The sequence below is a fragment of the Lepus europaeus genome, chromosome 15 (assembly GCF_033115175.1).
Source record: "Lepus europaeus isolate LE1 chromosome 15, mLepTim1.pri, whole genome shotgun sequence".
Taxonomy (NCBI): domain Eukaryota; kingdom Metazoa; phylum Chordata; class Mammalia; order Lagomorpha; family Leporidae; genus Lepus; species Lepus europaeus.
In genome coordinates, this window is record NC_084841.1 from 54064295 (window position 1) to 54085810 (window position 21516).

Sequence of the window (21516 nt, forward strand, 5' to 3'; positions counted from 1 at the left end):
GGTAGACATTTTTCTTGCTGCTGCAGTTAATATTACCTACATATTCTTTTCCTACTGCGTACACATAAATTTACCAACTCTGGGAGTTGCTCCTCAGGTCCTCATTGGGTACAGACTGGCCATGGGCACCTTGAGGAAAGAAGAAGTCTACAGTTTTAAATATTTATTTATAGGGGCTGGTGCTGTGGCTCACTTGGTTAATCCTCCGCCTGCGGTGCCGGCATCCCATATGGGCACCGGGTTCTAGCCCCGGTTGCTCCTCTTCCAGTCCAGCTCTCTGCTGTGGCCTGGGAGGGCAGTGGAGGATGGCCCAAGTGCTTGGGCCCTGCACCTGCATGGGAGACCAGGAAGAGGCACACCTGGCTCCTAGCTTCGGATCGGCGCAGCGCACCGGCCGTGGCAGCCATTTGGGGAGTGAACCAACAGAAGGAAGACCTTTCTCTCTGTCTCTCTCTCTCACTAACTCTGTGAAATAAAAAAATATTTATTTATTAATTTGAAAGGCAGAATTACAGAGAGGCAGAGAGAGGGAGAGAGGTCTTCCATCCTCTGGTTCACTCCCCAGATGGCCACAATGGCCAGAGAGGAGCTGAAAATGAAGCCAGGATCCTGGAGCTTCTTCCGGGTTTCCCATATGGGTGCAGGGACCCAAAGACTTGGGCCATGCTGCTTTTCCAGGGTATAGCAGAGAGCTGGATCGGAAATGGAGCAGCTGGGAATTGAACCGGTGCCATATGGGATTCCAGCACGGCAGGTGGTGGTTTTACCTGCTACACCACAGCACCGGCCCCAAGAAGTCTATATCCTTAACAGAGAACTCCATTTCAATTGCTGGCATGGGCTTTGGGCATCAGACTGGGGCAGTGCACCTGACACGGAGGGGGAACTGGGGGCAGGCTGGGGGTGTGCTTTGTTGTGCACCTGGGTCCCTCTCAGTGTCTTACTGCCTGCCCCTTTCATCCTGGAAGGAGCCACTAAATTGAGGCAGAACTGTTGACTTTCATGTGTATAGGATTCACTGGTTTGTAATCTAATTTATTTGGTTGTCTTAGAAGCAAATAAGGGAAGAGCCAGGTAGCAGTTGCCAACCGTGTATTTGCGCCGTCATTCATTGTCTCTCTCTGACTCCCTTTGTCCTCCAGGGCCCCTGCTAACCTCATTGACAGTCCCCTCTGCGCTGACCGAGGCGCTCCCCTCCCTGCGTAATTAAAGAGGGAATGAGAATGTCAATTCAACTTCTCACTCAGAGTTGGTGCTAACCACAGATCTTATTTTAGGGCAGGGCCTTTCCCCTCTAGCTTCTTTAAATCCCCTATTAAATCAGACGCTTTATTTACTGAACAAACAAGCCGTGATTTCACAGAGAACAGTGAACAAGTGCTCGCCTTCTTGGGGGAAGGGGGGAGATGGTTCTTTGTGCTGTTCCGCCCACGCTGAGGGGTGAGGGAGGTTTTCTTGCATCCTCAGTGGCAACCCCCCACCTCCTTACCAAAAGCAAGCCTGAAGCCGAAGAGAGTGCAAGACAGCAGCAGTGTCCTGGTGTGTGTGATCAAAGTTCTTGTTGCTAGCAAGATCTTTCTGGAGCTTTCTCTACAGAAAGTCACCTTGATGAGAAGCAAGAGCACATGAAGGCACGCCACTCAGTGTGAGGAGGAGCTCAAGGCACGGGCTGCCTGCCACCTGGGACAGTGGCCGACAACCTCTGGGCAGCAGCCAGCGCCTCTGACCTCGCAGACACAATGGTGTGTGCTTGGCCCACAAGGGGACCAACGGCAAATTATGCTCCCAAATCCAGCACAGTCTGACTTCTAACGAGCTGCTAACGAGCTGCTCACTCCAGGAGTTTTTGTGAAGCACAAACACATGGGGCTGTGTGATTGGTTATCAAGAGCACTTTTCACAGTATTTCAGAGCTAGGGGAGGCCCTTCAAGAGCATGTGCACTGGGGCCAGCGCTGTGGTGTAGTGGGCGAAGTCTCCACTTGCAGCGCCAGAACCCCATATGGGTGCTGGTTCATGTCCTGGCTGCTCCTCTTCCAATCTAGCTCTCTGCTATGGCCTGGGAAAGCAGTAGGAAATGGTTCTGGTGCTTGGGCCCTTGAACCCACATGGGAGACCCAGAAGAAGCTCCTGGCTTCAGATCAGTTCAGCTCTGGTCATTGCAGCCCTCTGGGAGAGTGAACCAGCAGATGGAAGACCCCCCCCCCCCCCTCTAGCTCTACCTCTCAAATAAGTAAAATCTTAAAAAAAAAAAAAAAAGTGCACTCTCCTCACTTAGAGCAAAGGGAAGAGATCCAAGGTGATGAAATAATTTGCCCCAGGACCTGTAGCATACAAGTTCAAGTCATGGCTGGAATCCAGGTCTCCCAGCACCTCTTCTAGAATTGCTTCCTCAGTTGCTGGCCAGGGATAACTTGGGTCAGTTGACTTAGGGTGTGGGAACCCCCTCTGCGGGAACTCACCTGGGGTCCACTGAAGAATGGCTGGATCAGCATCTTGGGCCTGGAAGGAGCGGGTGAAACAAACTAGCTTGCCCAGGTGCCTGTCACACTGATGTGTGTGAGCTGCTTTCCTGTCCTACGTTGAGTTGGGTATCATTTGCGGGGCTGGTTGATGATTGGGGCATCCGTTTAGGGTACTGTTTCCCCGGGAATAGGCTGGGGGACTGGACAGTCTGGGGGGTGTGTGTGTGTATCTTAGTTATTTAAATGTGTAGACAGGTGTCCAGGCTTGCCTTTGGATGATCCACACACCTGTTCCTCGAACCGTGTGAAGGCATCCAGGTTGGACACACCTGCTGCCCCACTCGCTACAGTGGATCTTCTCACGGACCAAAGTTGCAAGGCTGCCCCTCAGGTCAGAGCTGGGAGCAAACATCCCAGAAATGGATCAGTGTGTGTCGTGACCTGCCTGGCCTTGAGCACTTGGTGCCTACATTGCGGTTGGTGCTGAGGTTATTGTCATCCACAGTTTCATGGATGGTTTAGCTGCTTTCTTAATGTTTGTGGCTTCTGGAAGGACAATGTGAGGCCTCACCTAGACATGCAACATTTTCACACATGGGAGATGCTATGTCCATGCTGATGACAGTGAATTGCATCCGGAGATAAGCTGAAAATAGAGGTGGGTTTAACCGGGGCTCTAGCATCAGACCTCTGAATTCTAGACGTCTGGTTCCATGGGCGCTGTAACTGGGAAAGTGGGGCCTGGGGAGTGCCTGTCTCTTGGAGTTGTTGTATTAGATAATGCCTAAACTAAAACCACTTAGGATGGTGCCCGGCTAAGACCAAGGAAGGATTGAGTGTTGTTGTTGCCTAGAGAGAGTGCCATTGGCAATGACCTACTTCTCTGAAGAAGTGGAAGAAACAAGGGACGAATAACCGCCTAAGCCAAGAACACCTTGTGGTTTTGGATTCCTCCAAGGCTGGTCTTTGACAAGGTTGCTTGTTGTATTTGAGGTTGTCCTTGGTCTCTCCTCTTGGCTGGTGCTAATAGGGAGCCCTGGGTGGAGCAGAGGGCAGAGGAAGGGATGTAGGTGCCTTGGAGTAACTGAGGGCCCAGTACAGGAGAGCCCTCCCCCCAAGGCATCCCTCAACCCAAAAACAAGATGCCAGGTGTTAGTGCTAGAACTTCACTTTCTTCTGATCCATGGGTAGCTGCTCACTGTCCCCAGACACCAGCTCCTTTGTCCATGGCCGTATCAGGATCATTTTCACTGCCATGCAAATATTGAACTCCATAATCTAACTCCAACCTTAGAATAGGGAAGTTAGCTCTCTGGCCTCCCTTAGGTTGAAGCAAGAAAACCATGAAGGACTGATCTTTGGAGGCCCCTTTGCAGTTCATTTTCTTTGACCATTATTCTGGTTCTTTGGACTGTAAGATGCTTTGGGCTGGCTGATGACCACCTGTAGTTAAGAGGTACATGTTGGGATGTTCCCCAGATTGACCCAGCATCTGGTGCCTGACCTGGTACAGTCAGCATCTGTCTGCCCGCTGTGCCTGTGTGCGCTGTCTTGTACTCTTTGTCGACCAGCCTTCAGGGCTGTTAGCTGGCATCAGGGCCAATGGCTCTGTGTTCCAGAGGAGACGCTGGGACCCCTGGGGCACATTTCCCTGAGCTGCTGTGCATACCTGAATACCTGCAGGTATGTGCAGGTGGCCTGAAAGGTGAGGAGAAGTTGAAGGAAGTCAGTGGTTTCTGTTCCACCCATATGCTGAGAACTGAAGCCGTGGATGCTCTGCGGAGCCTGTCTCGACATCTTCATGTCCAGATGGGCCACACAGATCTAAGGGTCCTCTGCCTGCATGGCCATCCAAGCCCACCTGCTCATGGCACACACCGGCCGCCGGTGGAATTGAAGGGAAGGAGCCTGTTGCACAACCCGCAGGGGGGCGAAGGTAGTCAGTTCTTCCAGCTATACCAGGAGCCTCTTTCCTTCTGTCCTAGTCTCAAAGAGCACTAGTTAATAACTCACACACAGTTACCAATTAAGGAGAAATTTCATTTGAAGCAACAGTAGGTTCAATTAAATGTGTTTGGAAATCAGGTGCATGAATTGCTCTGGAAGGAACGTGAATATTTACATATCGTATATATGCATCGTGACTGGGGGTGTAGGAGCGTGTATATGTTTTAAACATGCACATTTGGCTAACAGTCAGGGTTGAAAAATTGCCCCGAGACCTAGTTGCCAGTCACATGTCTAATTAGTCGCGCATATAAAATGTAACCATTGCTTTGTCAGTGATCTAAGTGGAGAGATTTCTGTTTTAACCTCACTGTTCCTGGAAGGAGTGAGGCTAACGATTTTTTGAGGGATTGGAGTAGAAGGAGTGGAGAGAAGACTTAGGAAGAAGGATCACTTTCTCTGTTTAAAAGTGCTGCAGAGAGCAAGCACTTGATGGGATTTAGATAGCACCTGCTGCTTGCTGACCATCCTGAGCTCCTGGGGGAGGTTAAAAGGGCACCAGGGGTGGGTGTTTGGTGTAATGATGAAGACCATCCTTGGAATGCCCACATCCTGTAACTGGGGACCTGAGTTCAAGTCCCGCCTTTGCTAACAGTTTCAGCTTCCTGGCAATGTGCACCCTGGGAGGCAGCAGGTGTTGACTCAAGTGCTTGGATCCCTGCCACCCACAAGGGAGACCTGGAGGGAATTCTGGGCTTCAGACTCTGGTCTGGTCCAGCCCCAGCTGTTGCAGGCATTTGGGGAGCGACCCAGTGGATGGAAGATCTCTGTTTTTCTGTCTCTGCCTCTCTGCCTTTCAAATAAGATGAATGAATGAATGAGGATCATAGGGCATGATGCTGGCCTCCAGGATCTTAGAGGTTCTTCTGGTAGAACAGCAAAAAACAAATAGATGTGGGTGACACACGCTTATTTATCAAAAGAATAGCTGTACATGCAGTCACAAGAATTCTACAAAGATAATCTGGGAAATTCTAAAGGATAAGAGATGTAAAATAAAGAGTTGGAGGAAGGTCATAGCTTATAAGAAATAAAACATTTGTAGAATGATTTTTAATGGAGACAAATTTAGTTGCCTGCTTTGCTTGCTTTCTAGAGAATTTTTTTTCTGCAGGGAACCATCAATAGCATAAGAAAAGAGGTGGGGAGGAGTACCCTGGCCCCTCTGGCTGCTAGTGGTTGAATGCAGTAGTCCTTTCATGGAAACAGCCCGGCGCTCTGTGACCATGTCCTTTGATTGGTCTTGGGGGGAAGCACTTTCTACTGAAATGTCTGATTCCATCACCAAGCATAGAGGTTAAAAAGCGTGAGCTCTACGGTGAGGTCATCTAGATTAAAATCTGGGTCCTGGTGATAGCTTTGTGTCCTCTCTAAGCCTTGTCAGTGAAATGGGGATAATAACAATACTTATCTCCTAGGGCGGATACAGGATTAGCTCAGTTGTGTGTTTATTATGCTGGGTACTGTTCTCAGAACTTAATCAGCACTCAAAAAAAGTTAGCCATTAATAGCTACTGTTGTTATTACTGTTATAGCTGTGTACACTTTTGGAAGTATATGATATGTTTATAGAAAAATATTTGAGTGAGCATACCAGAGTCATAACTAATTGCCTCATTTGGAGATGCAAAAATTAAATTACAAAATTGTCATGAATCTAGAGCTATTAATCAGATTTAAAGGAAAGCGCTTCTTATACTCCTCAGCTAACCCTACAAGATAAGATTTTCTCCTTTAGCTCTGCTGCCAGAGTGCCATTTAAAAGCACACATTATTTTTAAGAAGTAGGAGGGACTGGTGTTATGGCACAGTGGGTTAAGCTGCTGTGCGGGGCTCCTGCAACCCATATCGGAGTGCCTGGAGCGAGTCCTGCCTCTGCTTCTGATTCAGCTTCCTGCGAATGAGCGCCTTGAGAGGCAGCAGATGATGGCTGTGGTACTTGGGTCCCTGCCACCCACCTAGGAGACCTAGATGGAGATCCTGGCTCCTGGCTTTGGTCTGACCCAACCTCGGTTATTGCAGGTATTTGAGGAGTGAACCAGTGGATGGAAGGTCTTTGCTCTGTCTCTCCCTCTTCTTGTGTTGCTCTGCCTTTCAAATGAATCAGTCAGGGGCTGGATTGTGGCACAGCAGGTTAAGCCATCACTTGGCAGCTTGAGTCCTGGCTGCTCCACTACTACTACTACTGCTTTTTTTTTTTTTTTTTTAGATTTTATTTATTTATTTGAGAGTCAGAGTTACAGAGAAGGAAAGGGGGGGGAGAGGGAGGTGGGGGAGAGAGAGGAGGAGGAGGGAGGGAGAGGGAAGGAGTGAGGGAGAGGGAAGGAGGGAGGGAGGTCTTCCAACCACTGGTTCACTCCCCAATTGGCCTCAATTGCTGGATCTGCACCCATCTTGAAGCCAGGAGCTAGGAGATTCTTCTGGGTCTCCCACATGGGTACAGGGGCCCAAGGACTTGGGCCATCTTCTACTGCTTTCGCAGGCCATAACAGAGAGCTGGATCAGAAATGGAGCAGCTGGGTCTCAAACCGGCACCCATATGGGAGGCCAGCACTGCAGGTGGTGGCTTTACCCACTATGCCACAGCACTGACCCCTGCTCTACTTTTAATCAAGCTCCCTGTTTATGTGCTTGGGAAAGAGCAGTAGAACATAGCCAAAGTACCTGGACCCCTGTACCCACACAGGAGATCAAGATGAAGCTCTTGGCTTTGGCCTGGCCCAACCCTGACTATTGTAGCCACTTGAGGAGTGAACGAGTGGATGGAAGATCTCTCTCTGTCTCTGTCTGTCTCTCTAACTCTGCCTTTCAAATGAATAAATAAATCCTAAAAGTCACATATGTAAAACTCATGATTTAAAAGTGTAGTCGTTATGTTTTAGCCTTGTTTAGCTGATTTTCCCACTTTATTTCTAGGAGTTTTTTAATTGCTTTTAACGCTGGAAGTTGTAACACTGGAAGTTGTTATAAGAATTACTATTTTTCTAGTATATTGGTGAAAATCTTCAACTAGTTATTTGATTTTGTAACTTGTTTCTGGAAGCTATTACTTCTATTTAAAGATTTATTAATTTATTGTAAGAGTTACTGAGAGAGAGAGGGAGAGACATAGGAAGATCTTCTATCCTCTGGGTCACTCCCCAGATGGCTGCAAGGGCTAGGGCTGGGCCAGGCAGAAGCCAGGATCAGAAGCTTCTTCCAGGTCTCTCATGTGGGTAGCAGGGACCCAAGCACTTGGGCCATCTTCCACTGCTTTCCCAGGCCATTAGCAGGGAGCTGGATCAGAAGCAGAGCAGCCAGGACACGAACCGGTGCCCATATAAGATGCTGGCATCATAGGCTTTACCTGCTATCCCACCATGCCAGCCCCCTGCTAATTTTTTTTGAAGGAGAAAATGGACCTAAAAAGAAAAGGCCATGGATCCTAAGTTCATCGTAAGCTGATGTTTATGGAGGCAATGTGGCAGTTTTCCAGGTGAGAGGTGCAGCTCAGAATCTCACCTTGTGACTAAGTAGCTGTAAAGTAGTTGGACTGCTTTTATGCCCAAATTTATGTTTGTGAGACCTGTCCAAAAATCCTCTGTGGAGTAAACCTTTGACTTGGTTTGGACATAACAGGGGATGACTCGCTATCAGTCTAAGATCATGCCAGCTTTCAGATTCAGCTTTTAGCACAGTTCCCACTCGGTCCAGGTGTCCCTGACCCAGAGCACGGCTGCGCCAGGTTTACCCAACGGGATGACCTGCTTTCTCAGACTGCTGTGCGTCCTGGGGGACACTGAGTGCATCAGGTGCTTGTGGGGACTGGACACACCCCTCAAGTGCATGGGGAGTGACCTTAGGAATGTTCTGGCAGCCACACCTCCTGAAGTGCTTCCTCTCTGTTTCTGCTCATGGCTTCAGACCAAGCTTGCATGAGCTGAGCCTCACTGACCGCGCTGACACCATAGTTGCCATTTGGGAAGGCTGCCTTGTACAGAGGTTGAGCCAGCAGGGATGGCCAAGACCCTGAGCTGTGTGGTCAGGGGTTCAGGATGAAAAAGGGTCCATTTCCCTGGACAACAAAAGTGTCCGTCTTTCCAGCATCTCTTAGATGGGAGGTTGGGAGGGTGCTGTCTTTTCTAGAATACAACAGAAGAAAGCATGGTTGCTGTGTCGTAGTGGATCAACACAGGCAAAGACTGTTCTCATTCTAGGTTTAGTGATTTCAGGGCTGAGAACCAGGGCGACTTGCCAGACACCTACCTAGGCCATGGGAAAGGCAGAGAAGGATCTTGCTGGGGCCCAGACTGACCACGCGGGCCTGCTGTGGGGATCCAGAGGATCTGGTGAGGACCTGGGCGTGGCAGCCCTCACAGCGTGCTGGGACCAGCACTGGGTACAGTTAACTGAAAAGGTACACTTTGTCACATTTAGCTGAAAAGCCCTACATTTAAATGTAAGTTCCTAACTTCTCTTCATCAGAATAGAACCATAAAAGGGCTTTTCCCAAACGTTTCCCTGTGTACCCTGTCCCTAGGGAAAAAGCTTTACAAGGAGGCTCCAAGGGTCTCTTAGTAACAGGTCTTTTAAGAGCCAGCAACTGCTTTCCTTAAGCAGTTCCTCTTTTTGCAATTTAAGTCGGTTACTTTGATCTTTATATGAACTCTTCATTTGGGGGAAGACCATTAGTGGCCGCTTTAGAATTCTGTTTATCAGGCTTTCTAGTTGCTTCCTCATGTTACCTTACAGCTCCTGTGAAATATCTCTGGGCCCTTGGAAGAGACAGGGTCCAGTTTGATCTTCACCCTATCGGGGCTTCTTGAGTTCCAAGGAGAGAGAGAGAGACGCTGGTTCCTTGGAGTTCTCACCTGGGCTGAGTCACCACCGACGTTACTGTGCGTTTGTCTGCTCTGGTCACCCCTGCGTGCCAACTCTTCCTGCCCTCGTTAATTGAGCTTTCCCCTTCCCGGGTGCTGTCCTTCCTCCGCCTGCCCCTGCTCTATCTTCCCTCGCTGTTGCTATGACCTGCCTTGTTCTTAAAAATCTAGGGGTTCAAGGTCACTTGGAATTCCAAGTCTGCCCTTGGCCGGTGCATACTGGTTCCCTTCAGGTGTTACTTCCTGAGGTTGATGAACAACATCCGCAGTGACTGTAACCTTAGCTCTGCGTTTCTGAGTGGTTCACGTTTTATCTGAGCAGTCGTTAAAATGTACAGTATATGTCTCAGTGCTGTCTGTGTGGGAGGGGCAGGTGCTGCAGGAGGGTAACGACATCTCAAACTGTATTTTCTGCAGCTTCCCAAGTAATAACTTGGACGTTTCAGGCCTCTGTCTTTTCACATGACTTGGGTACACCTAGAATTGGCCGCCTCTGTTGGAAGCTTTGAGTGTGTTATAGGCGCGTGATGTGGAAATGCTGGAGCAGCTAGGATCCTTTCCGTTGCATTAATCACCATAAGTAATAATTAATCCGTGGGAGGTGATGGAAAACCCCTGCCTGAGGGACTGACTCTCTGCTCCCCTGGCCCCCACATAATGGGCCTATGACCTTGGACAAGTCATTTTGCTCTTTATGTCTCGGTTTCTTCTTCTTCTTCTTCTTCTTCTTTTTTTTTTTTTTTTTTAAGATTTATTTATTTAATTTAAAAGTTGGAGTTACACAGGCAGAGAAGGAGAGGCAGAGAGGCCTTCCATCCGCTGGTTCAATCCCTAATTGACTACAACGGCCGGAGCTGCACCGATCAGAAGCCAGGAGCTTTTTCCGAGTCTCCCATGCGGGTGCGGGGGCCCAAGGATTTGGGCCATCTTCTACTGCTTTCCCAGGCCATAGCAGAGAGCTGGATAGGAAGTGGAGCAGCCGGGACTCAAACCGGCACCCATATGGGATAGCAGCGCTGTAAGCGGTGGCTTTACCTGCTATGCCACAGAGCCGGCCCTGTCTTGGTTTCTTCATTTGTAAAAAGAACCACAGTACTTACCTTCATCTACCTCACAGAATCACTAACTTGAGGGTCAAATAATGACTAAAGCATTTGAAGAACTTTGGAAAAGTCTGGCAGTACAAGACAGTGTTGCCATTTAGCTAATATTATAGGAGTCTGAAATCTGGGATGGAAATGTTTGTTGCAGATATTATTTTAGAAACCACGTAATTCTTTTATTTTAAAGGTTTATTTGTTTATTTGAGAGAGTTAGAAAGATCTTCCATTTGCTGGCTCACCCCCCCAAATGGCCTCAATGGCCAGAGCTGGGCCAATTGGGATCCAGGAACCAGGAGCTCCTCTTGGTCCCCAACATGGATGCAGGAGCCCAAGGACTTGCACTATCCTCTGCTGCTCTCCCAGGTCATTAGAAGGAAGCTGGATCAGAAGTGGAGCAACTGAGACTCGAACTAGCACCCATATGGGATGCTCGTGCCACAGGGAGAGGCTTAACCCACTATGACATAGGGCTGGCCCCAACCACATAATTAAAAAAAAAAATAAAAGATTTATTTATTTGAAAGGCAGAGTTCCAGAGAGGCAGAGGCAGAGAGAGAAAGAGAGATCAATCCTCCATCTACTGGTTCACTCCTCAAATGGCCACAATGGCTGGAGCTGTGCCAATCCGAAGCCAAGAGCTTCTTCTAAGTCTCCCACATGGGTACAGGGGCCCAAGGACTTGGGGCATCCTGCTGACTTCCCAGGCTGTGGCAGAGAGCTGGATTGGAAGAAGAGCGGCCAGGAAACAAACCAGCGCCCACATGGGATGCCGACACTGCAGGCGGAGGCTTTACCTGCTACGCTACAAGGCTTTCCCCAACCACATAATTCTTATTGAGGACCGGTTTATTTTTGTTGTCCATGATTAGAAAATCCTTGCTCTATTTCTCTTCCAGTTTTTATTCCCTAGCTCAGCTAAAATTTCGCGTACTGACAAGTATCTATGTTCAGAAGACTGTCAACTGCTCTGTTTGTCAAATACTAGAATGTTCTGAATGACACCTCATGTCCCTCTCTTCCCTTGGATGTGATCACTTCTTCTAAGCAGTTGACCCTTCATGGGCCTTCATTGTGTATTTTGAGTTCTGTTTGGCGTTTGGGAAGATGACTTTTGGAGAGCCAAAGCGGTACAGTCTTTGACAAAGGTGTTGCCTCTGCTTAGATGACCTTATTCCTGTGGTTCTGGAAGCAGGGCTGACTGATGGGTGCGCTGATGATAGATAGTGTTGTGTGGGACAACTCCTCCGGCTCCCGTGTTAAGAGGCCTCTCTGGCAAGTGGAATAGGGTATCTATAATTGCTTTCAGTCACTTATTGTGTGACTGTTACTGAGTGTGCTTCATCTGGTGGCTTAGGTAACAGTGTCTCCGAGAGCTTGACTTTATCGTCTCAATAGCTTGCTCAGAGTGACAGTCATTTAGGAAGTCACTTAGGGTAGCAACTTGCCTTGGGTTGCAAAACCAGGTAAATAGGGACTGGCATTGTTGGTGTTGATCATTAACATCAAATAGGCTTTTTCTTTTCACACATTTAATATGCCAACATTTTTGAATAAAAGAAAATTTCTCAGATCCATTTGGAGATCATTGTTAGGAATTTAGTACCTTTTTGTTCTACCAGTTTTGATGGTTTAATTTTAAACTGTTGGGTTTTCAAGTGTCTTTACTCCTCTAGGGTTATTGCTAACTGTAAAGAAATACGTCCCATGATAGTAGGACCATTTTTAATGTGCAAAGACAAAATTGAATAAGAGAAATTTCTCAGTAGATGGGTTACAATAAATAAAAAGTCTAGACAGGGAGTGAACTTGGTATGTTTGGGCTCCTCTAATAGAATACCATAAACTGGGTGGCTTATACACAAGGCTAATTTATTTCTAATGGTTCTGGAGGCTGAGAGGGCCAAGAACAGGGTGCTAGCAGATTCAGTGTCCAGTTAGGGTCCACTTCTGGCTCACAGGCCCTGGTCAGTGTTCCTTCGTATATTAGAGGCAATAGAAGGGCAGGCATGTGGCCTAGCAGTTGGGCTGCCTGCATCTCATATCGGAATGCATGGATTTGAGTCCCAGCTGTACTCCTCATTCCAGCTTCTAGCAGATGCACAGTCTGATAGGCAGTGGGGAAGTGGTGATAGCTCAAATAGTTGGTTCCCTATCACCCACGTGGTAACCTGGGTGGAACTCCAGGTTCCCAGCTTCGGCCCCAACCCAGTCTTGGTCTGGGCATTTGGAAAATGAGCCAGCCAATGGGAGCACTTGCTCTCTCTAACACTAAAAACAAAAACAGAAAACAAAAACAAAACAAAAAAGTCCATGGCAACAGATATTGCACCATCAGAATATTAACTTGGATCTTTTACTGACTGCTTCCAGACATCAGACTCATAGAACAGTTTTGCTGGGGTTCTCCTATCTACAGCAGTCACCGTGTTTGTATTTCATTCATTGCCTTTTGATTCCACATCACCCCCATTCTGTGGTAAGTATTCCAGTGGACTTTGAAGTAAGTGGGTGGCAGCTGTCAGCCAGTGAGGAAGCAGTGAGGAAGTGTGGCTAACCAGTCTTGTCTGTATATGAAAAAATGAAATTTGTCACCTACATGAATGCAAAAAACTGTAATTCCCTGATTCCAAAGGTGGTGTGACTTTTGCTTTACTAAGCAGCTCCCAGATGAACTGTAATAACCAATGACCCCAATAGTGTGAGGTTCCAGGATTTCACAAGATTGTTTCTCCTAGGAACGAGCAGGCTCTTGCTTCATGTAACTGAAAACACAATGAAACTGAAGATCTCTGTTGTGAAACTGGCATCTAGCACCATTCCCGCCTCCTTATTAATGTTCCTTGTCCTAAGCTTTGCCTTACTTTCAACAAGTCATTAACGATCAATGTGGTAATCTTTTACAAGTTTTAACAATGTTGACTGCATGTAATATCATTTTCCAATTATATGACATCTAAAAAACCCAACACTCAAATACTTTGTGTGAAAGCTTCATATGTAACAAAAGCTCTAAAATGCTTTATTATTCATTTTCTTTCTCTTTGAATAAGTTAAGCTCTTTCGGGGAAACTCTGATTTGGAAATGAAATTGTTGAACTAGCAAATGTGTTTTATTTTCACCCTACCACAAGAACATGAAAGAAAGGAAGATTAATTACATGCCTTTATTGGAAACCGCACTGTTAGACGCTATCAAATCTCTTAAGATATGGTCCCAGGTCTCCTGGAGCTTTTAATTCCAGTGGGGCCATGGACAATTAGCACAAAAGTATATGGGTGTACAGCTGCAGGAAGAGAAGCAAGCTAGCAAGTACTTGGAGGGGTAGGAGAGTCTCATCCAGGGTTGTGATCATCACACATAAAAGCTTTAAACAAGGGGAAGAATTTGCTTGAATTTTGGAGTAGGGATAAAACTTAGATCAGTTGGGATGGATTATTTCCGGTGAAGGCAATGGTACATGCAGATACTTGAGGGAAAAACTCAAACTATATTTAGGTTGGTTGGATGGGAAGCTTTAGAGAGATGAGGTGCAATTCAACTTGACTGGCTTGGGAGGTTGGTTTTTCGGCCACCTGCCAGTGGGTTGCAATGTGATCTAAATATTAGTAGTGTCAGAAATGCTCTGAAGGAATTTGATGCCCAGGACCCACCCTGGACATCTTGAATTTGAATTTCTTGGGATGAAATCTTTCACTTGGGTGTTTCTTGAAAGCTCTGGTGATTCTAAGGCGTGGGTCTGTCCGAGAAGCATGTCTTAGTGATGAGAGCAGGGCAGGTGGGCAAAAGGCCCGCCCCTTCACCCTTCCTGGTTCCAGCAGTCCCTCTCTGTTACCTCATGCACCTCAGAGCTCGGAGGCAGGGAAGGAGTCTTCTTGCTGCTCTTTCCCTATCCAGGCTATTGTTCCTTCTCCAAAAATCTACAGGGCTGGGGTCGTCACTGGCACAGCAGGTGAGGCTGCTGCCTGCTATACCAGCATCCCATACTGGGAGGCTGGTTCAAGTCCTGGCTGCTCTTCTGATCCAGTTCCCTGCTCATGCACCTGGGAAGGCAGTACTTGGGCCCTTGCACCCACATGGAAGACCTGGATGGAGTTCCTGGCTTCTGGCTTCAGCTGTTTGGCCATGTTGAGCATGAAGCAGTGGATGGAGGATTGATCGCTCACCACCCCTTCCCCCTTGCTGCCTCTCTCTCTCTCTGTCTCTGTCTCTCTCTTTCTCCATCACTCTGCCTTTCAAATAAATAAATAAATAAATAAAATCTTTAAGGAAAAAAAATGTAGGGCTTTGAAGAACATGTCATCAGGGTTGAGCGCCCCCTACAGGTTTGAACGTGGTAGTCACACCCAAGTAATTTCCTAAGACTCCTATCATTTTCAGCTACTTGAGCATCTATGTAATGACTACATCACCACTTTGGCCTTTTAGATCCTTGGCTTCCTCAGTCCAACTATGTTTTTTCCCTCTGACTTGAAACACACACACACACACACACCCCTGTTCATAGCCATACCTTAGGCTAGCAATAGGTTCTCAAAGGGTGGTCCATGGACTCCTTAGGAACTACTAGGTACTTTCAAGAGTCTGCAAGGTCAGAATTGTTCTCCTGATAATACTAGGACATCATGTGTTGTTTTTGCTACGTTGGCATCTGCACTAGTTTGACATGGGCAGAGGAAATGGGGAGTACAGTTGCTAACATCTTAGAGCCACAGGATGGGCAGTCATTGTATTCATCACTGTCGCTCACCTGTAGTTAACAGTGCCAGTCTCAGTTAAGAATGGCCTTGATGAAGTGGTACAAAGAAAAAGGATTAATTTTGTTAGATCTCAACCCTTGAGAGCAAGTCTGTTCAATATTCCGTGTGGTGGGGTGGGAAATATGCATGTAGCACTTGCACGTGGTGAAATACGACGGCTGTCTCAGAAAAAAAGCATGTGTGCGATTATTTGAATTGTGAACAGAGCTGGCTGTTTTTTCCTCCTTGGAACATCATTTTTCCTTGCAGGCGTGACTGGCAGCCACACCATGATTATGGCACTTGGACACTTGACAGATATTTTCTTGAAAGAAGTCAGCTTCTGACTTCAAGGAAAAAGAGCGGATTGTATTTTTTTGCCAGTGACAAACTTGAGCCTTCTAGGGAACATGGTAATTTTGCAAAACTTATATCTACTGCCCTGAGCTTGAAAGCTCCCTGTGCATGCAGACTTTACTGATGTGTCACTTTAGGATGAACTGCATAAGTTAAGGATCAGTATTTTCCAAATGGTCAGTATATGATGGTACAAGATAAAAGACCCGTTTAAAATGCAAGGTAGATTAATTCAATGTACAGAGTACTAAAAGTTTACTGATATGGGTGGTGTCATGGCACAGCACGTAAAGCTGTTCTTGTGATGCAGGCATCCTGTGTTGGAGGGCCAATCCAAATGCTGCTGTTCTGCTTCCAGTCCAGTCCCTGCTGATGCTCCTGGGACAGCAGCTGAAGGTGACCCAAATGTTCAGTCCCCTGGCCACCCATGTGGGAGACCCCCAGTGGAGTTCCTGGCCATTTGGGGAGTGAACCAGCAGGTGGAGGATCTCGGTCTCTTTCTCCCTCTGTTGCTCTTTCAGAAAATAAGTTTAGGGGTTGGTGCTGTGGCATAGCGGGTTAAAGCCACAGCCTGTAGTGCCAGCATCCCATGTGGGCACTGGTTTGAGTCTTGGCTGCTCCTCTTCCAATCCGGCTCTCTGCTATGTCCTGGGAAAGCAATAGAGGATGGCTCGACTCCTTGGGCCCCTGCACCTGTGTGGGAGACCCAGAGGAAACTCCTGGTTCCTGGCTTCAGATCAGCTCAGCTTTGGCTGTTGTTGTCATTTGGGGAGTGAACTAGAGGGATGAAGGACCTCTCTTTCTCTCTGGCTCCACCTCTCTCTGTAACCCTGTCTTTCAAATAAATAAATATTTTTTAAAAAGTTTAAAGGTCATAGATAGGATTTTAAATTTCAGTTTGAACTACCCTTTAAGAAATTAGCAATTGCCAAGTTTCAGTTTAGTAGTGAAGAAGAATATCCATAACTATCTGAAAGGCAATTGCATTTCCCTTTGCATCTACGTGTGTCTTTGTGAGGGTGTTTTCTTTTTTTTCTTTTTGACAGGCAGAGTGGACAGTGAGAGAGAGAGAGACAGAGAGGAAGGTCTTCCTTTGCCATTGGTTCACCCTCCAATGGCCACTGTGGCCGGTGCACCGTGCTGATCCAAAGGCAGGAGCCAGGTGCTTATCCTGGTCTCCCATGGGGTGCAGGGCCCAAGTACTTGGGCCATCCTCCTCTGAACCCCCGGGCCACAGCAGAGAGCTGGCCTGGAAGAGGGGCAACCAGGACAGAATCCGGTGCCCTGACCGGGACTAGAACCCGATGTGCTGGCGCTGCAGGCGGAAGATTAGCCTATTGAGCCACAGCGCCAGCCAGGGTAAGTGTTTTCCATGTACTTCAACCAAAGCACCATATTGCAGTAAAAAGAATGCAGAAGCAGTTGTGAGAAGGCAGCTGTCTTCTTTAAGGTTTGTGTCAAAGAAATTTGCAAAAAGGTAAATGCTACTTTCTTTATTTTTTGAATATATTATAAGAATTTTGACATGTAATAGATTTGTTATTTTTTAAACTGCTATTTTAAAATGTCTGCTTTAATTTCTAATACAGTATATGTCAACAGGTATAACCACAATGATTTATAACAGATCTGACATAACTTTTAAGAGTATGGGGTGGGAGGGAGTGGCACTGTGGCACCACTCTTCCCTTTTCAGTTCTTGTACTTCACTGGTCTCCCGGCTCCCACTTTTGCCTCATATAAGACATCTCCAACCATCAGTTTGACCTTGATGCCTAAACTCGGTCACGTCACTCCTCGGCTTAAAAATCCATCGATGGCATCTCTGTGCAATTAGATTGAAACCTAACTTCTTTTTGCCACCTCCCAGCCCTGGGTGATCCAGCTCCCTTCTTCTACTCTGAGCACCCCTCAGCCACATTGGTCCTGCTGCTTCTCTCCTTGCTACTCAGGTCTCGCCTTTGAGACTGTGAATCAGCTGTTATTTCCTCCTTCAGTGCCCTCTGCTTTAGATCCTGTAATTGCACCTTCTTATCAGTTAGTCCTCCAGAAGATGTCCTGACTGTCCTTACCCTCCCCACCAAGCCCTGCCTTCTTTAACCCCCTTTTCTCCATCTCTGGTTTGAGCCAGTGTTCTAAGAGGACCCTGTCTTGGTCACCACTCCATCGACAGTATCCTGTAGTAGATGTGCTCCGTGCTTTTTGGCGTGGACAGACCGTGCAGTTGTGATTGGGATCCTAGGAATAGGACGGATGCTGTGCGGTCACTGTCACCTGTAGCCCGGCATTGTGGTTGTTCCCCTGCTTCCTTGTCCTGTAAGGATGGTAGAGCTTCAGTGGGGACTGATAATTGTGTTTGCTCTGTTGACAGCAAAGAGGATAATGAATGGTAGTTGGAAAGCATGATTTTCACACTTAGCTATTTCTCAGCACAAAAATGTTGTCTAGAAATTTGTTATCTCTTGATGGAAAATTCCGATAGTGTATCTGTCTATTGTAACTCAGATTCTTTGTCTTTTTATAGTGTTCAGCTTGTCTTTAATCTTAGGAAAATCCTTTAAGCCTTCAATTTTGATAGGATACACATACATTTTTTGAATTTTATGTTAATGTTGTTATAACTTGTTTAGTGTACCTAGCCTATCAGTAGTATAAAAGCTAAGAAAAAATTGCTAATCTGAAGGCTTTATTAACAGCTAACGTAGTTGTCAGTTGTTCTTTGTAAACTCGTCATGCCTGTGCAGGCCATTTAGCGGTAGAAGCCATCTAGAAGTATGCCTCTCCAGTTATCTCTCCATAGATTAGAGTCTCCTGTGTGAAAACATATCTTAGCCACGTATCCTTTTGCCTCTCGATATTCATTTGTAGAAACTCGAAGCACAACTGACTGTGAGCAAGTGCTTGCCTATAGGGAAATAAGGCTGCAAAATAGCATGTGTTTATATTTTATGTATTTACAAACATTTTTATAATATATATTTAAAAGAAAGAGTGTGTGTATAACAAGTTCAAATGTAATGGATTGCCTAACTTACAGCCCTTTATGTCTTTAAATATTAATATCCTGAGAAGTAGAAGTTGGGAAATGATTTAAGACTTATGATTACCAAATAAGTTTTTAATCTTTTGTTTTACATTATAAATGCTGTTTTCATTAATTATTGATAAAATGCTTTAATTATATTTAAATCATTAATGTAATTAAGTAATAATGACTAAAATAATTATTGATTATCATTATGAGTAACAGCCTATTGAAGTTACTACTGGTGTACATGTTGGAGAGATGTTCAGAAGTAGTGGTTGGCTTAAGTCTGAATTTTAGTAACTGCCCACAACTTGCCTGCCTCTGTGCAGTTGGTTGGGCATGCTGTGAATCTTGTGACCTTGGAGGTCAGTTATAGCAGCTGCTATTCTGTAAGTTTATATCGCATTCATTGTGAGAGGCTGTGGTGCTGAGGAGTGGTGTCCTGTGGTGCCTAGCGGGGCTTGCCTTGGTGGGTGCCTGTCTCTGTGCCGCTGTCATGAGTAAGGTTCATCCCTGTGTCTGTCCTTACAGAGTTTGTATCTCTCATAGCTGATTTTTAAAAATGATTTATTTAAAAAGCAGAGTGACAGATCAATCTTCCATCCTGTGGTTCACTCCACAAATGACCGCAATGGCCAAAGGCAGAGGTCTGGAATTCCACCCAGGTCTCCCATGTGGGTAGCAGGGGCCCAAGCAGTGGGGCCATCCTCTACTGCTTTCCCAGGCTCATTAGCAAGGAGCTGGATTTAAAGCAGCTTGGGACTTGAATTGGTGATCTGATACTAGATGCCAGAGTCGCAAGCAGTGCCCTTAACCTTCTGTGCCACAACGCTGGCCCCTCCTATCTGATTTCTCTTTCACTTCCCTGCCGGTTTGCTACACAAGCCTAGGTGTAGTCACCTTTCTAGGTGCTGTAGTATGGGAGGCCTTGGGTTTCTGATCCGGTATGAGTTTCTCAAAGATTAAAGGCCACCGCTATTTGAATGTAAAGTCCTCATTTCAAAGACCATTTGTTTTCTTTGTTAGAACTTGGGTTTCTATAAACACAGCATAGATAATGTAAGAAAGTAGTATACCAAAACTGAAGAAATGAGTTCCAGTTTGCATCCTGGGCTTTGATGTCCTCCAGCAAGTTGATTAACCTTTTTGAGCCTTTTGTTCTTTTATCAAATCCATGCATATGGTGAGCATGCTAACCTTATAAGGTTATTATTTTAAACAGTGAAAAATGCCTTGTAATTATTAATTTTCACCTATTAGAGGACTCTGCTTTACCTAAAACAAAATTTCCAATCTAATTTTTTTAAAACTGAATTCACATACAGTTCCAAGTGTACTAGACTTTTTTTTTTATTACTTTTTAATTATTTTCATCTCCTTGAAAGGCAGAACAATACACACATGGGGCAGGGAGAAGAGGGGAGAGAGAGAGAGAAGAGAAGAGAACAGAGAGACATCTTCCATTGGCTGGATCACTCCCCAAATGCCTGCAGCACCAGGGCTGGGCTAGGTGGAAACCAGAAGCCCAGAGTTCCATCTGAGTCTCCCATGTGGGTGGCAGAGGCCCAAGCACTTGAGATCTCACCTGCTGCTTCACAGGATGCGTTAACAAGGGGCTGGTTGGGAAGTGGAGTAGCTGGGAGTTGAACCTGCTCTCTGCTAATGGATGTGAGTATCCGTGCTGCACTAAAACACTCAAGCCTAGACTTGTATATTGACTTCTGATTCTTCTGTGGCTAGAAAAGTAGTTTGGAGGTGCTTTGCAGTATGACTGATGTACAAATCAGTACGGGTCCTGAATGAGTTGTATTCCCAGGAACAGCCTCTGGGTGACTGGAGGAATAAAAAAAATGTACAGTGTTGATTTGCTTCTTGGGCCTTTCTTCTCTCTCCTCTTAGGAAATGGGAACATTGACTTCTGGTGCTGCTGGGAACGGATAACCACCCCAGGCAAAGCAGAGCATCCTCATCCCTGCATCTCTCCCCTTTTTGACCCAGGGTTTGCTCTTGTTTGTTTTCACTCACTACCAGATGTTTACTTAGAACCTTCTGTGGGCCAGACAGAGATGCAGGATCTGGAGATGGGCCTTTCTCTCATAGTGTTGATGTTCAAATGTGAGAATGCTGAGGTGCTCACCGGCCAGGTAACTCCCTATTTCAGCCCTACAGGGCTGTGCTAATATAGAGCTGGGTAGGAGTGGAGAGACACAGGGTATGTGTGTGTGTGTGTGGGGGGGTGTGACATTTTCGGTAAGTCGCTCAGGGAAGGACTCTCAGGGTGACACTTGGGTGGTGGCCACAGTGAAGTGTGAGTTGTCCATCTCTGAGGATGTTGGCAGCAGGAGGCTCCCAGGCACAGGAGCAGCAAGTGCAAGGACCCTCAGATGGGCCTGTGCTTGATGTGTTTGAAGAAAAAAAGGTTAGTGTGGCTGGGCTGGGGTCAACAGAGGGCAAGGTTGCCAGAGAGAATCAGACGAGGGTATCAGGGGCCTAAAGGGGTCGGGGCTTGAGGCTGCTGCCAGGTGTTGGGATTTGTGCTCAGTGGATGGGAAGCTTTTTGATAATTTGATGTAATTTGACTTTTGTTCTTTGAAAGGATTATTCTGTCTGCAGTCTTGAGAATGGAATACAAGGAAGTTGAGTAGAAGCAGGGAGATCAGCGAAGGGGCTGTTTCAGAAAGGAGATGACCTTGACTCTGACCAAGAAGTGGTAGGGTGTGACCAGAATCTGGACATATTTGGAGGGTCCACCTATCAGGATCCGTTACAGATTGGATGCACATGTTGGTGGCTTCCTTCTCCCTGACAAGGTGGTGGGCATAGCACTTATCAGCTCGCTCTCCCCTCTTTTCTGAGAGTGTTGCTCATAGGTGGAAGAGGAGGGGTGAGGGAGGGAGAGGCTGCAGAGTGAGGGAGCTCTCGGCCTTCCAACAATGCCTTCGGTGCTTTGATTCCCAGTAA

The 21516-nt window shown here is 46.6% G+C and overlaps 1 protein-coding gene across 4 annotated transcripts in view; it reads left to right on the top strand.

The window, feature by feature from the left end:
* The window catches only part of MAST4 (microtubule associated serine/threonine kinase family member 4), a 634279-nt gene that overhangs the window by 96522 nt on the left and 516241 nt on the right, over positions 1 to 21516 (top strand). The gene's annotated exons all lie outside the window — the stretch shown is intronic.